Source organism: Chiloscyllium plagiosum, chromosome 6, assembly GCF_004010195.1.
Source record: "Chiloscyllium plagiosum isolate BGI_BamShark_2017 chromosome 6, ASM401019v2, whole genome shotgun sequence".
Classification (NCBI taxonomy): domain Eukaryota; kingdom Metazoa; phylum Chordata; class Chondrichthyes; order Orectolobiformes; family Hemiscylliidae; genus Chiloscyllium; species Chiloscyllium plagiosum.
In genome coordinates this window covers 76,252,568-76,267,275 of record NC_057715.1, presented here as the reverse complement: position 1 = coordinate 76,267,275, position 14,708 = coordinate 76,252,568, and the positions used below count along the sequence as shown (strand labels likewise).

Genomic DNA, 14,708 nt, shown 5'->3' with positions numbered 1-14,708 from the left:
CTCTCATCCTCTCTCTTTACAAACACTTTCTGTGCCTCTCTCAACAATTCATCTAATGGTTTTTCGCTCCACCCTTCTATCTTCTGTATCTTTCTCTGTATGTCTGGCCATGCTTTTGTCACAAAATGTACTTTCAAAAGATCCTGTGCCACTGGGTCCTCAGGGTTCATTCCAGAGTATTTCCGCATTGAGTCCCTTAATCTTTGCAAGAAAGCTGAGGGAGTCTCATCTTTCTCCTGTCTAACTTCAAAGGCTTTAGTCAAATTCTGTGACTTCGGAACTGCCTCTCTTATTCCTTTTAGAATCAGGTCTTTCAATTCCCTCATTTCTTCTCTATGCTCCGTGTTTTGGTTTTCCCACTGGGGGTCTTTGAGGGGAAACTTCACTTCTACTTGTCCAGCATCCCCATCTCCAATAGGGTGTTCCCTGTCCCATATTTTAATGGCAGCTCCTCGTATAAGTCCCCTTTCTTCCCCAGTAAATAGTATATTCAAAATAGACATTAACTCAGCCCAGATATACAGACTGGGCCCCAGAAATTGATCAATTTGTTCAGACAACCCCACCAGATCCTCAACCAGGACCTTCATTTCCTTTTTAAATGTTCTGACCTCCCCACTGGTGAGGGGGGCACTTACAAACCCAATCTCTTTGTCCCCTATGGGTACCTCCCGAAGGGGATAAGTCGTTACGTTCTTCCCCTTTTTTTGTAAAAGAAATATTGCAATATTTCTAGCTCCCCATAACTTCAAACACCAATTCATCAATTCATGCTTGACTAACCTTTAAAGCCTGTTCCTAACTTATAAATATATTTATATATTTACGTTAATTTCTTCAGTATTTAATATTTAAAATGCAAAATGCATACAGTTCCCAATTTTAAAATTCACTGATATTACCCAGTTTTAATCCTGTAATTTAAATCCAAAATTAGTTTTCTTAAATAGTCCTGACCAATCATTGCTCAATTACAATACTATAGGTCGTAAAATAATCAGAGCTGCCTTAAAAGAATTTGTCTACTCAAGTTTAAAAAAACTTCTAATGCATGAACAATGGCTGAATCCAAGGTCACAGATATTAACCATAGAATTTTGCTTTGACTACAATCTAATGTTGAACTGAAACTTCAACTGTCCTCCATAAATCGCTTTTATGTAAAGATAAAAGAGGTTAGATCGAAACTGATAGTAAGGCAGTCATGACCTGTAAAAAGAACAGGAGTTATCATTCTTTTTTTTCTTCATAATCTCGATAGAATCCTTAACCTTAAAAGAAATCATGTTAAGTTTCCATAATAAAAATCAGATTCAAAACAGTCCTGGAACTCAAGCTCCAGGGAATAAAACACAAACATTCAATCACCAACAAACAAATGTTCACTCAAACCAAATCACAAATTGTTAAACTTCCTACCAGCTGTACAGCTCTTTTCACTCTCTGTCTCTCTCGCACAATGACATATAAATTCAGATATTTACAAACCCAGTCTTCGTCCGATCTGTACTTTGGCCAGAAGACAGTGGGACGAAGAATGGATTCCTTAGTCCAGACAAAGCAACAATATTTAATCATCTTTCTCCCCTGTACAAGCATTATTTTGCCAATTCCACAACATCCTGCCCAAAGGACTTTCTGGAGGTATGTTGTAAGGGACCCCGCCTCCATTTCCATTGCCTTTTCCTTACTTTGTTTTCCCGGAGGCTTTTTCCTTACCCACAGCACAATCCATATTGAGTTCCTTCGTTAGACCCTTATTAACTACTAAAACTCAATCCCGGCCACCAAGGCAATACTTAAAAGTCAATTTTCTTACCTTGGTCTGTGCACAGAGTTGCCTGGCCCCTTTTTCGCCGTATCGTCTATCGAGCTCCTATCACTATCTGATTCAGATGTCTCTCTTGTAGGATTCAGACCAGTCACCCAAGGGAGCAGACCAAACCGGGACATGAGACCGCTCCTCAATGGGGAACGGGACGCGTCTTCCCAGTGTCCAAGGCCAGCCACTCCCCCTGGCAATGGAAGAAAATCCCGGACAGCCCCCAATTGTGAGAAACAAAAGCTCACTCACTTCAATAATTTCAGTCCAAGACCAGAAATCTGAACTAGTAGTGCCGTTTTATTTGTACACTTGCAAGTGGGTGCAATGTCTAATGCCAGGTAAGACAATGACAAATACACATCAAATCCAACAAACTCTCAAAATTTATACAGTTTGAATCCCCATATTTTTTCTTATTTCATTGTTTGCCCCCTCCTCCACTTACATCACTTATTTCCTTAAGACTGATCCCACAACTTCTGTTTATCCGGCCTTGTCTGTGACAAATGCCTATCTCTGGCTCCCATAAGGTTGTTTGACGTCATCCCATCCTTTGCTTACCATTATCTACTCCCTCCATCTGCGCTGCCCCTCACAGCATCTTATCACTAAGCCCTTTTAATTGGGGTTTGTTCCTGTGTCCCCATACAAGTGGGAAAACAGATGTTTATACAGGCCTCTCTTCACAGCATTTTATCTAGTGCCTGTATTTCTACCATTGTTCTGTAATCACGTCTCATGCTAACATACTTCCTCTATGTAGTTCCCATTTTTGCTAACTCAGCTCCTAGCTGAGAAACAATCACAGACTAATGTGAATTCATTTACTCTGTATCAGAACTTATAATTTGCAGAAATAACATTAATTCACCTATATCCCATAACTCTAATCAGGTCAAAGAATAGAAACAGAATAGCAGGGAAGAACACAACTGAAAGTTTCTCCATTCGTGACGCAGACTTGTGCACAACAAGCATAAAGAATCTAATTAGATTGAAATTTTAGTTAAAACTTTTTTTTTTACAGTTTAAATTTATTACACTAAACCCAAAATTTTCTGCAACAAGTTTCTGGTTCATCTTAACAATTTATTACATTAAATATATTTGCTTATTGGCAATGAGGAATCTGAGGGTTGTTAAAGTGGCTGTGTACACGAGTTATTGCAGTGACAGTTCCCCTCGGATTCACCCAGACACATCATTGGAAAAGAAAGAGAATGTTTAGCATTAAGAATAGATGGTAGGACGCGAAAGGGGCAACAATATTATTGACTTACCACACAACTCCTCTGAGCCCAAGTTGTCCAAATTCACTCCACAAATTTATATGTGTGTCTGTGGGGTTTTACGAGTGTCTGCGTAGATTAGATTAGATTCCCTACAGTGTGGAAACAGGCCCTTCGGCTCAACCGGTCCACACCAACCCTCTGAAGAGTAACCCACCCAGACCCATTTCCCTCTGACTAGTGCACCTAATACAATGGGCAATTTAGCATGGTCAATTAGACTGTGGGAGGAAATTGGAGCATCCGGAGGAAACCCATGCAGACACAGGGAGAATGTACAAACTCCACACAGACAGTCACCCGAGGCTGGAATCGAATCTGGGACCCTGGTGCAGTGAGGCAGCAGTGCTAACCACTGAGACATTGTGCCACCCAAAAATCTACAGCCCTGGTTGGGCTCAAACCACGAACCTTTCAGTTAACAGCCAAACGTGCTAACTGATTGCACCACAGAGACTGCAGGATGGGCTGGTAGAACGATTGGATCATGGGATGTGTATGTGTGAGAATGGTACACTACAGGCGACCCCACTGCACTACACATTCACACTCACTTCTCCAGAGTCATACACTCAAGCAGACCCTCTCTTACACACAAGGCCTTTCTCACATGCTCTCATATACACTCACACTCACACCCATACATGCACCCTCTCACAGACTTATACTCCTTTGCACTCGCACTCACACTCACACACAAACACACACTCTCACAGACACTCACACACACACATCCACATGCACACACACGTATAAGTTTGTGAAGTGAATTTGTACTTGCAGAATTACATTTTACTTTGCTCAAGAACTGCATGAGTCCATTAAATTCTGTAAATCCCTTTTTAGAAATAGAATCAGTCTGAACATTGGGGCATAGACAGCCTCAAAAGGGCACCTCATACCTTCAATGCATTATCTGAGTTGACATGACACCTACTGTTAAAATTCACTTGAGAGTGTAACTTTAAAAAAAAGTTCTGGATTTACATATGAAAGAACTGAAACCAACATGGTCACTCTAAAAGATGAGAGACTTAACAAACAATCCAGGTCTTTTTCAATATATAATTTCAGTTGCATCACACTAAACTTTTGTTGTAAATTCTGTGTCTTATGATCTTATAGAGTCATAGAGATGTACAGCATGGAAACAGACACTTCGGTCCAAACCGTCCATGCCGACCAGATATCCCAACCCAATCTAGTCCCACCTGCCAGCACCCGGCTCATATGCCTACAAACCCTCATTCCATACACGTACCATCCTCTGTGTAAAAACGTTGCTCCTTAGGTCTCTTTTATATCTTTCCCCTCTCACCCTAAAGCTATGCCCTCTAGTTCTGGACTCCCTGACCCCAGGGAAAAGACTTTGTCTATTTATCCTATCCATGCCCCTCATAATTTTGTAAACCTCTATAAGATCACCCCTCAGCCTCCAATGCTCCAGGGAAAACAGCCTCAGCCTGTTCAGCCTCTCCCTATAGCTCAAATCCTCCAACCCTGGCTACGTCCTTGTAAATCTTTTCTGAACCCTTTCAAGTTTCACGACATCTTTCTGATAGAAAGGAGACCAGAATTGCACGCAATATTCCAACAGTGGCCTAACCAATACTCCATAACCACCTGATGAAGGAGCAGCATTCTCAAAGTGAATGCTTCCAAATAAACCTGTTGGACTATAATCCTGGCGTTGTGTGATTTTTAACATCATAATGTTAAAATACTTTTTAAAAAGTCTCCTTAGAGTGTTTTCATGTTACACCCTGTAAATAAATTAATGAAAGTCTCTACGACAATGTTGTAAAAGTCAATCAAACTTTTTTTTGTACTGTTGTTTCGTGGAAATGTTACCTCCTTTTATTTTTGTGATCAATTTATTGAGATTTTCTGCGTACACTTGTGTATTTATGTTGCTGGCTAGGCAAAAAATAAACGCTTTTAAGTTGTTCGAAAAATAACGAAGGAACTTGTGTTGCTGGAAACCAGAAGCAAAAACAGAATTTGTTGGAAAAACTCAATAAAATTGTAATGGTTGGTGGTGATCTTGTGGGGAGGACTGCAATTCCCAGAGTGCTGAGAGGTTAGGTACATGCCCAGTTAGAGCCGCGGTTTAACGTTTCAAAATGGCGGTAGATTTGACATCAATGTGGACTATTCGGGATTTTCAGTTAAACTGCCGCTCTTGTACATGCTGGGCAAGTGCCGGCTGTTCGTTCCTGGAAGCCGTCTTGGCAATTAGCGATGGTGAGTTACCCTGGTCTGGAGTTTTATTGATTCTTTGTGAACTGCGTTACTAAAACTGCAAAGTTTGTTTTATCGATGATTGTGGAATATATTAATCCCGGCGAGAAACAGCTCTCCTCAACTGTAAATTAGCCTGGTGATTGGTCATAGCATCTCTTGATTCCTTGGTTGTTTGCACAATATTAACTGCAATTATTTTAATATTTAATTTATGTTCACATTGTGAGAATGACGCTGGAGTCAAACTGTCGAGAGGCGTTGATATTCGTGTTTGAAACTATCAAGTGGCAACTTAACAAAATGCAACAGTCACCCTGAGGAGACGGACGGTCACAATAATGTAATTAGCGCAATAACATGTTTTATGACGTTAGAGGTGATATATATAAATTGAAGTAAATTGTTTGAACCGCTTATGGTGACTTTATTTTATGGTGATATGTTATTGACTGCTTAGGTATACTTTCAAGTAATGGAGGAGTAGGCCTTCAGAAGTTGTGTCGCACGATGGCTTTATAGCAGGTTTTGAAGCCTACCTGATTCATGATGTCGTGAGATATGCGTGCAAAATTTGGATAAGAGTTTTGTTTGTAAATGTTCTTCTTTTGACTGGATACTGGGCATAGAAATAGGCTCATGAAGAAGGGCTCATGCCTGAAACGTCGATTCTCCTGCTCCTTGGATGCTGCCTGACCTGCTGCGCTTTTCCAGCAACACATTTTCAGCTCTGATCTCCAGCATCTGCAGTCCTCACTTTCTCATAGAAATAGGCCACTTGCTCAACATGTCTGGTGTTTGTTTCACTTGAGTTTCCTCCCAGCATTCCTCATCTAAACTTGTTGTTGTCGTAAATCTTTTCCACTGTATCTTTGTTTAGCTTCCCCTTAAATGTGTCTATAGTATCCCAATTGATCACTCCCTCTGGCAGTGCATTCCACATTCTCACCACTCTGGAGAAAGGAATTTATGTTGAATTTCTTGATTATAATTGGGGAGTAAAGTATTCTTTCTTTATCCATTCTATTACAATCTTTAGAGCATCTAGACAGTCTAATCTAATCTAATCTAATCTAAACAGTCTGTTTAATATATGACAGATGTAAATTAATGCAGAGAGCTATGAAATTACTTTTTTTCTAAATTTTGTTGAGGGATCTGTGTATTGCTTGCTGGGCCACTTATATGGTTAATTCTCAACTGCCTAGTTGCCCTAGAGAAGGTGGTGCAGAGCTGCTTCCTCCAACCACCAGTTCATGTGCTGTAGATAGACTAATAGTGCTGTCAGGGAGGGAATTCCCAAGACTTTTACCTACTGACAGTGAAGGAATGGTGATATATCTCCAATACAAGATGAGTGGTTTGGAGGAAAACTTGCAGGTGGTAGTTTTCCCATGAACCTGCTGCCATTGTCTTCTTGGAAGGAAGTGGGCTTGAAAGATGCAGTCTGAGGAGCTTTGGTGAATATCAGCAGTGCATCTTGCAGATAATGTACACTTCTACTGAGCATTGTGGTGAAGTGGCCAAATGTTTGGGGATATGGTGCCAATCAAATTGGCTGCTTTGTCTGAGATGGGGTCAAGCTTCTTATGTTGCCAGAACTGCACGCATCTGGGCAAGTGGGGAGTATTCAATCACACTCCTGACTTGTAGATGGTGGACAGGCTTTGGGGAGTCAGGTAAGTTCCTCTCTCCATTCCTATTCTCTGACCTGATTTTGTTGTAACTATTTATGGTGACTCCAGTTCAATTTTGGTCAATGGCTATCCCCAGAATGTTGTTAGTGAATCATTGATGGTAACCATTGAATGTCAAGGGAGGGTGGTAAGATTTTTTCTTATTGGAGATGATCATTGCCTCCCTCCAAGTGACTGTTATTTGCACTTGTTAGTCCAAGCCTAGATATTGCTCATGTCCTGTTGCATTTGGACATGGACTGCTTCAGTATCTAAGGAATCAGGAATGGTGCAAAGTGTTGTGCAATCATCAAACACACCCCTTCTAACCTTTTCATGGTGGAGAGAAGGTCATTGAAACAGTTGAAGATGATTAGACCTGGGACAGTCTCCTGAAGGACTGGGGCCCTTGTGGTACAATAATAATGTCCCTACCTTTAGACCAGGAAGTCCATGTTTGGATCCCATGTGCTTCTGAGATAGTAAGTCTGAACAGGTTGATTAGAAATATCGAACCTAAGGAGCTCCTGCAGAGATGTTCTGGAGCTGAGATGAGCAATCTCCAACAACTACAATCATCTTCCCATGTACCAGGTATGATTCCAACCAATGGAGTTTCCTATGGATTTCAGTTTTGCTAGAGTTCCTTGATGCCACACTTAGTCAAATGTTACCTTGATATCAAACGCTGTTACCCTCACTTCAGCTCTTCAAATTTTTGCACTTGCCCCAGATATTAGTAAGAAGGATTTTGCAGTGTTACCAGGGCATTTTGTTTTTGCTATTATTATTCTTGGTGCCAAAGTCGATACCAGGTAGTCCATCTTTCATTTCACTGTTGAGACTTGGTAGTGATTGATAAAACAGAGTGGCTTGCTAGGCCATTTCACAGGGCAGTTGAGAATTAACCATATTTGTGGGCTGGAGTCACATGTAGACAAGACCAAGCAAGGATGGCAAATTTGCTTTACTGAAGGACATTACCTGATAATCGACAGTCATCATTAGTTTCTTTTTAAATTGTTTTGTTATTTGCCCTATTTTTCTAATCAAACTGTTCGGAGATGTTATTACACACCTCTGGAGCAGGTGGGACATGAACCTGGGCTTACCCGTTCAGGAGTAGGGATACTACCACTGCAACACAAGAGGGCCATTATCATAGACTCTTAACTCCATGTTTTCATTGAACCCATCTACCATTGCATAATTTGAACCCTGAGTGCATTCCACCGCTGTAGCTACTGCAGTTGCAACCACTTCTGCTCCTGCTGATGTCACTTATTGTCATCGCTGATGTCATGTGTTACGCCACTTATACCCCTGCAGATCCCGTAGGCACCACCTCCACCCCCTGACGCTGGGGTGAGTATCACCTCTGTAAGTGACGTCACCCTCAGTCTCACTACCTTGCCCGCTCCAGCCACAATCTCCACCTCCACTCCTGACTCCAGCCCCATGCCAGGTCCTAGGTTTACCACCACTTCCCCCCCTCCCCCCCCATCCCCCTCATTTAGGACAAACGATCAGTCTTCATCAAAATCTTCACCTTCATCCCCCTATGCTCCCGGATCAATAAATTCAACACACGTTGCAACATCAAACATTTCTTCCTCCACCTCCGAGCTTACTTTTTCCACCAGGACTCCTGCCCACCCTTGGAGGAGCCCTTCTCCTGCCTCCAACACACCCTATCCACTTGGACAACCTGTGCTGGCCTGTTACCCACCCTCGATCTCTTTACTTCCAACTGCTGCTGGAACACTTACTGCCTCAACCTGTCCACCCCCCTCATGCACTCTAACCTCTCACCTCGCAATGCGCAGCCCTCCGCTCCAACCCCAACCTCACCATCAAACCAACGGACATTGGGGTTGCAGTAGTAGTTTAGCGCACTGAACTCTACACCACTGAAGCCAGGTGCCAACTCGTGGATACCTCTTCCTACTGCCCCCTTGACCATGACTTCACCTCCCATCACCAAACCATCATCTCCCAGACCAAACACAACCTCATCACCTCAGGAGATCTCCAACCTCATAGTCCGGGAACTCTGCACCACCCGGTTCTACCTTCTACCCAAAATTCACAAATCTGACTGCCCCAGTCGACCCATTGTCTCAGCCTGCTCCTGCCCCACTAAGCTCCTCTCCACCTATCTTGACACTGTCCTATCCCCCCGGTCCAGGAACTCACCACCTACGTTCAGGACACCATCCGTGCCCTCCACCTCCTCTTTGACTTTCGTTTCCCTGGCCCCAACACTTCATCTTCACCATGGACATCTAGTCCTTGTACACATCTGTTCGCCATGATGAAGGCCTGTTTCTTCCTCTCCCGCCGTACCCACCAGTACCCTTTCACTGACCCACTCATTCGTTTGGCTGAACTGGTCCTCGCCCTTAACAATTTCTCCTTTGAATCCTCCCTTTCCCTCCAGACCAAAGGGGTAGCCATGGGCACCCACATGGGCCCTAGCTATGCCTGTCTCTTTGTCGGGTATGTGGAACAGTCCATCTTCAACAGCTACACCAGCACCATTCCCCACCTTTTCCTTCACTACATCAATGTTTGTATCAGCGCCACCTTCTGCTCCCACGAGGAGGTTGAACAGTTTATCAACTTCACTAACATGTTCTACCCCGATCTTAAGTTCAGCTGGACTCTCGGACACCTCCCTCCCCTTCCTAGACCTCTCCATCTCCATTAATGGCGACCGACTCAATATGGACATCTACTACAAACCCACTGACTCCCAGACCTACCTGGACTCCACCTCCTCCCAACCTGCCTTCTGTAAAAACATTATCTGTTTTCCCAATTCCTCTGCCTCCACTGCATCTACTCCCAGGAGGACTAATTCCACCACAGAACATACCAGATGGCCGCCTCCTTTGAAGATTGCAATTTCTCCTTCTTATCCACTTCCTGCACTTCCGCCCTTGAACCCACCACTCCAACTGCAACAAGAACAGAATCCCCTGGTCCTCACCTTCCACCGCACCAACCTCCAGATACATCACATCATCCTCTGCCATTTCTGCCACCTATAAACAGACCCTACCACCAGGAATACGTTTTCCTCAGCAGTCCTACCTGCATTGTGTAAACACCATTCCCTCCATGACTCTTGTCTTGCCCTTCCTTCCTGGCACCTTCCCCGACACCGCAAGAATTGCAAACCTGTGTCTACACCCCACCCTCACCTCTGTCCAAGGCTCCAAAGGAGACTTCCATATCTGTAAGAGATTTACCCGCACTTCCACACACGTCATTTACTTTATCCATTATTCCCGATGTAGTCTCCTCTAAATTAGGGAGACAGGGCATCTACTTGCGGAGTGCTTCAGAGAACATCTCTGGGCCATACACACGAAGCAACCCCACCATCACGTGGCTGAAAACTTAAACAACCCCCACCTCCCCACTCCCCAAGGACATGCAGGTTCTGGGCCTTTTCTACTTCTAAGCTCTTACCACCTGCCACCTGGATGAAGAGCACCTCATCTTCCACCTTGGGACCCTCTAACCCCATGACATCAATGTGGATTTGACCAGTTTCCTCATTTCCCCTCTCCCCTACCTTGTCCCAGATCCAACCTTCCACCTCGGCACCGGCCTCTTGACCTGTCCATCTTCCTTCCCACTTATCCGCTCCACCTTCCTCTCCGACCTATCACCTTCACCCCCAACTTCATCTACCTATCGCACTTTCAGCTACCCCCCCCCAGCCCCACCACCTCCTATTTTATCTCTTAGCCCCCTTGGCCCACAAGCCTCATTCCTGATGAAGGGCTTATGCCCAAAACGGCGATTCTCCTGCTCTTCGGCTGTGCATTTTCAGCACCACACTCTCATTTCTGGATTAATAGTCTAACAGTAATAGCGCTCAACCATCACCTAACCTAGTAGGAAGAATAAGCTAGAGTGACAATCATAGATATCTACAGCACTGAAAAGGCCCTTCATCCTATTGTGCACATGCTAACTGAAGGATTAAAAGACGTGCAAAGAACGGCCTGGCCACACCCAGCCCTTTAGGTGCATAAACTGTGCTCAGTGTGTCCCAAACTACAATGCCATTAAGAAGACATGGGAAGGGAAAAGGTTGAGGTTCTGAAGGGAGTTTACAGAGAGTTAGGCAGGAATTTAAAAAGGAGGTCCTCGACAGTAGTAATATCTGGATTACTCCCGGTGCTACGAGCTAGTGAGTACAGGAATAGAAGAATAGAGCAGATGAGTGTATGGCTGAGGAGCTGGTGTGTGGGGGAAGAATTCATATTTTTGGATCATTGGAATCTCTTTTGGGGTAGAAGTGACCTGTACAAGAAGGACAGATTGCACCTAAATTGGAAAGGGACTAATGCATTGGTAGGGAGATTTGGTAGAGCTGCTCGGGAGGATTTAAACTAGTAAGGTGGGAGTGGTGGGGAGGGAGGTGGTGATGATGTGGGACCCAGGGAGATAGTAAGGAAAGAGATCAATCTGAGACTGGTACAGTTGAGAACAGAAGCAAGTCAAACAGTCAGGGCAGGAGGGACAAGGTAGGACTAATAAATTAAACTGCATTTATTTCAATGCAAGGGACCGAACAGGGAAGGCAGATGAGATAAAAACGAGGGCTGCAGATGCTGGAAACCCGAGTCTGGATTAAAGTGGTGCTGGAAAAGCATAGCAGGTCAGGCAGCATCCAAGGAGCAGGAAAATCGACGTTTTGGGCAAAAACCTGTCATCAGGAATAGGGAAGGCAGATGAACTGGTTAGGGATATCATAGCAATTATAGAAACATGGCTCAAGGATGGGCAGGACTGGCAGCTTAATGTTCCAGGATACAAATGCAACAGGAAGGATAGAAAGGGAGGCAAAGGTTGGCTGGGGGGTGGCATTTTTGATAAGGGATAGTATTACAGCTGTGCGGAGGGAGGAACTGAGAAATAAGAAAGGGTTGATAACCGTATTGGGATTGTATTATAGACCCCCAATAGTCCGAGGGAGATTGAGAAACAAACTTGTAAAGAGATCTCAGCTATCTGTAAGAAAAATAGGGTGGTTATGGTAGAGGATTTTAACTTTCCAAACATAGACTGGGACTGCCATAGTGTTAAGGGTTTAGATGGAGAGGAATTTGTTAAGTGTGTACAAGACAATTTTCTGATTCAGTATATGGATGTACCTACTAGAGAAGGTGCAAAACCTGATTTACTTTTGGGAAATAAGGCAAGGCAGGTGACTGAGGTGTCAGTGGGGGAGCACTTTGGAGCCAGCGACCATAATTCTGTTAGATTTAAAATAATGATGGAAAAGGATAGACCAGTTCTAAAAGTTGAAGTTCTAAATTGGAGAAAGGCCAATTTTGACGGTATTAGGCAAGAAGTTTCAAAAGATGATCAGAGGCAGTTGTTCGCAGGTGAAGGGATGGCTGGAAAATGGGAAGTCTTCAAAAATGAGATAACGAGAATCCAGAGAAGGTATATTCCTGTTAGGGTGAAAGGAAAGGCTGGTAGGTATAGGGAATGCTGGATGACTAAAGAAATTGAGGGTTTGGTTAAGAAAAAGAAGGAAGCATATGTGAGGTATAGACAGGATAGATCGAGTGAATCCTTGGAAGAGTATAAAGGAAGTAGGAGTATACTAAAGAGGGAAATCAGGAGGGCAGAAAGAGGACATGAAATAGCATTGGCAGATAGAATTAAGGAGAATCCAAAGGGTTTTTACAAATACGTTGAGGACAAAAGAGTAACTAGGGAGAGAATAGGGCCCATCAAAGATCAGCAAGGTGGCCTTTGTGTGGAGCTGCAGAAAATGGGGGAGATACTAAATGAATATTTTGCATGTGGAAAAGAATATGGAAGATATAGACTGTAGGGAAATAGATGGTGACATCTTGCAAAATGTCCATATTACAGAGGAGGAAGTACTGGCTGTCTTGAAACACATAATATTGGATAAATCCGCAGGACCTGATCAGGTGTACCCTGGAACTCTGTGGGAAGCTAGAGAAGTGATTGCTGGGCCTCTAGCTGGGATATTTGTATCATCAAAAGTCACAGGTGAGGTGCCGGAAGACTGGAGGTTGGCTAACATAGTGCCACAGTTTAAGAAGGGTGGTAAGGACAAGCCAGGGAATTGTAGACCAGTGAGCCTGATGTCGGTGTTGGGCAAGTTGTTGGAGGGAATAATGAGGGACAGGATGTACATGTATTTGGAAAGGCAAGGACTGATTAGGGATAGTCAACATGGTTTTGTGCAAGGGAAATCATGTCTCACAAACTTGATTGAGTTTTTTGAAGAAGTAACAAAGAGGATTGATGAGGGCAGAGCGGTAGATGTGATCTATATGGACTTCAGTAAGGCATTCGACAAGGTTCCCCAATGGAGACTGATTAGCAAGGTTAGATCTCGTGGAATACAGGGTGAACCAGCCATTTGGATACAGAACTGGCTCAAAGGTAGAAGACAGAGGGTGGTGGTGGAGGGCTGTTTTTCAGACTGGAGGTCTGTGACCAGTGGAGTGCCACAAGGATCGATGCTGGGTCCTCTACTTTTTGATGTCACTGGGGGCGGAAGTGGCTGTGGCGGCGGCAACCCGGGGGGCGGAAGTGGCTGTGGCGACGACCGAGACAGTGTTATTCCCGATAGCCGCAGGGGCCGCGAATCTGTCGGCGATGGTCTTCCTTGCGATCGTGGAGGCGGTTGTCTGGGCGGCGATCGCGGAGGCTGCGAGGTCGGTGGGGGCGGAAGCAACGTCTTGGTCCGTGGCGGCGGTTGTTGCCGCGGGAGATGTAGCAGACGCGTGGTTAATGGCGCCGGAACGATTTCGGAGGCCGATGAAAGATTCTGGAACAGTTGAGGAACCCAGAGTGTGGGGGTAAGTACATGAAAGTTTTTGGTACTTACTGTCTTTAATTTGGCTAGGAAGAACTGTTTATTTAGTGTATGGATTCTTCTGTGGATGAAGAACAGTAGAGGTCCTTTACAGGTCTGTGAGAGTGTTGTCCTGAGCTGGGGTAGGTCTAATTGCAGGGAATGTAGGTAGCGGCGCATGGCTGCAAGCGTGGAACGAAGGATCCGGAGGGAGGTCTTTTGCTGGAGGCTTTTGATTTGTTGTAGGTACTGGTTGTCCTGGTTGGGTCCAAATTTTGTTGGTCTGAACGTAGTCCGGAGTCCGTGCGGGATCAGTCGGTTCCGTAGACAGCTGCTGAGGAAGGAGATGTGGCTGTGGTAGCGAGTCTGTTTGAGAACGTGGCTGAAGAGTTTCTGTGCAGAGGAGATGACCTGGGGTGTGCAGTGAGAGAGAGACTCACTGAAATCCTTGTAGAGGGAGGAAGAGAGCTTCTTCAAGGAAGGCATCCTTGCAAGAGGATTCGCAGTAGGTTAAAATCTTTGAGGAGAAAGTGAGGTCTGCAGATGCTGGAGATCAGAGATGGAAATGTGTTGCTGGAAAAGCGCAGCAGGTCAGGCAGCATCTAGGGAACAGGAGAATCGACGTTTCGGGCATTAGCCCTCCTTCAGGAATGAGGAAAGTTGGTCCAGCAGACTAAGATATTCCATATTCCCTATCTTTTATCTTAGCCTGCTGGACCAACTTTCCTCATTCCTGAAGAAGGGCTAATGCCAGAGACGTCGATTCTCCTGTTCCCTAGATGCTGCCTGACCTCCTGCGCTTTTCCAGCAAC

At 44.4% G+C, this 14,708-nt stretch overlaps 1 protein-coding gene across 4 annotated transcripts in view; it reads left to right on the top strand.

Moving 5' to 3' along the window:
* The first annotated feature begins 5,214 nt into the window (after positions 1-5,214).
* Positions 5,215-14,708, top strand: part of LOC122550724 (centromere protein J-like) — a 95,914-nt gene continuing 86,420 nt past the window's right edge. For 3 of the 4 annotated variants that reach the window (XM_043691877.1, XM_043691876.1, XM_043691874.1), the window contains exon 1: positions 5,215-5,358. The gene's annotated coding sequence lies outside the window, so the exon portion shown is untranslated. Of the gene's footprint in view, positions 5,359-13,634; positions 13,901-14,708 lie in introns of those variants that run through there. The other variant, XM_043691875.1, reaches the window with a different exon arrangement.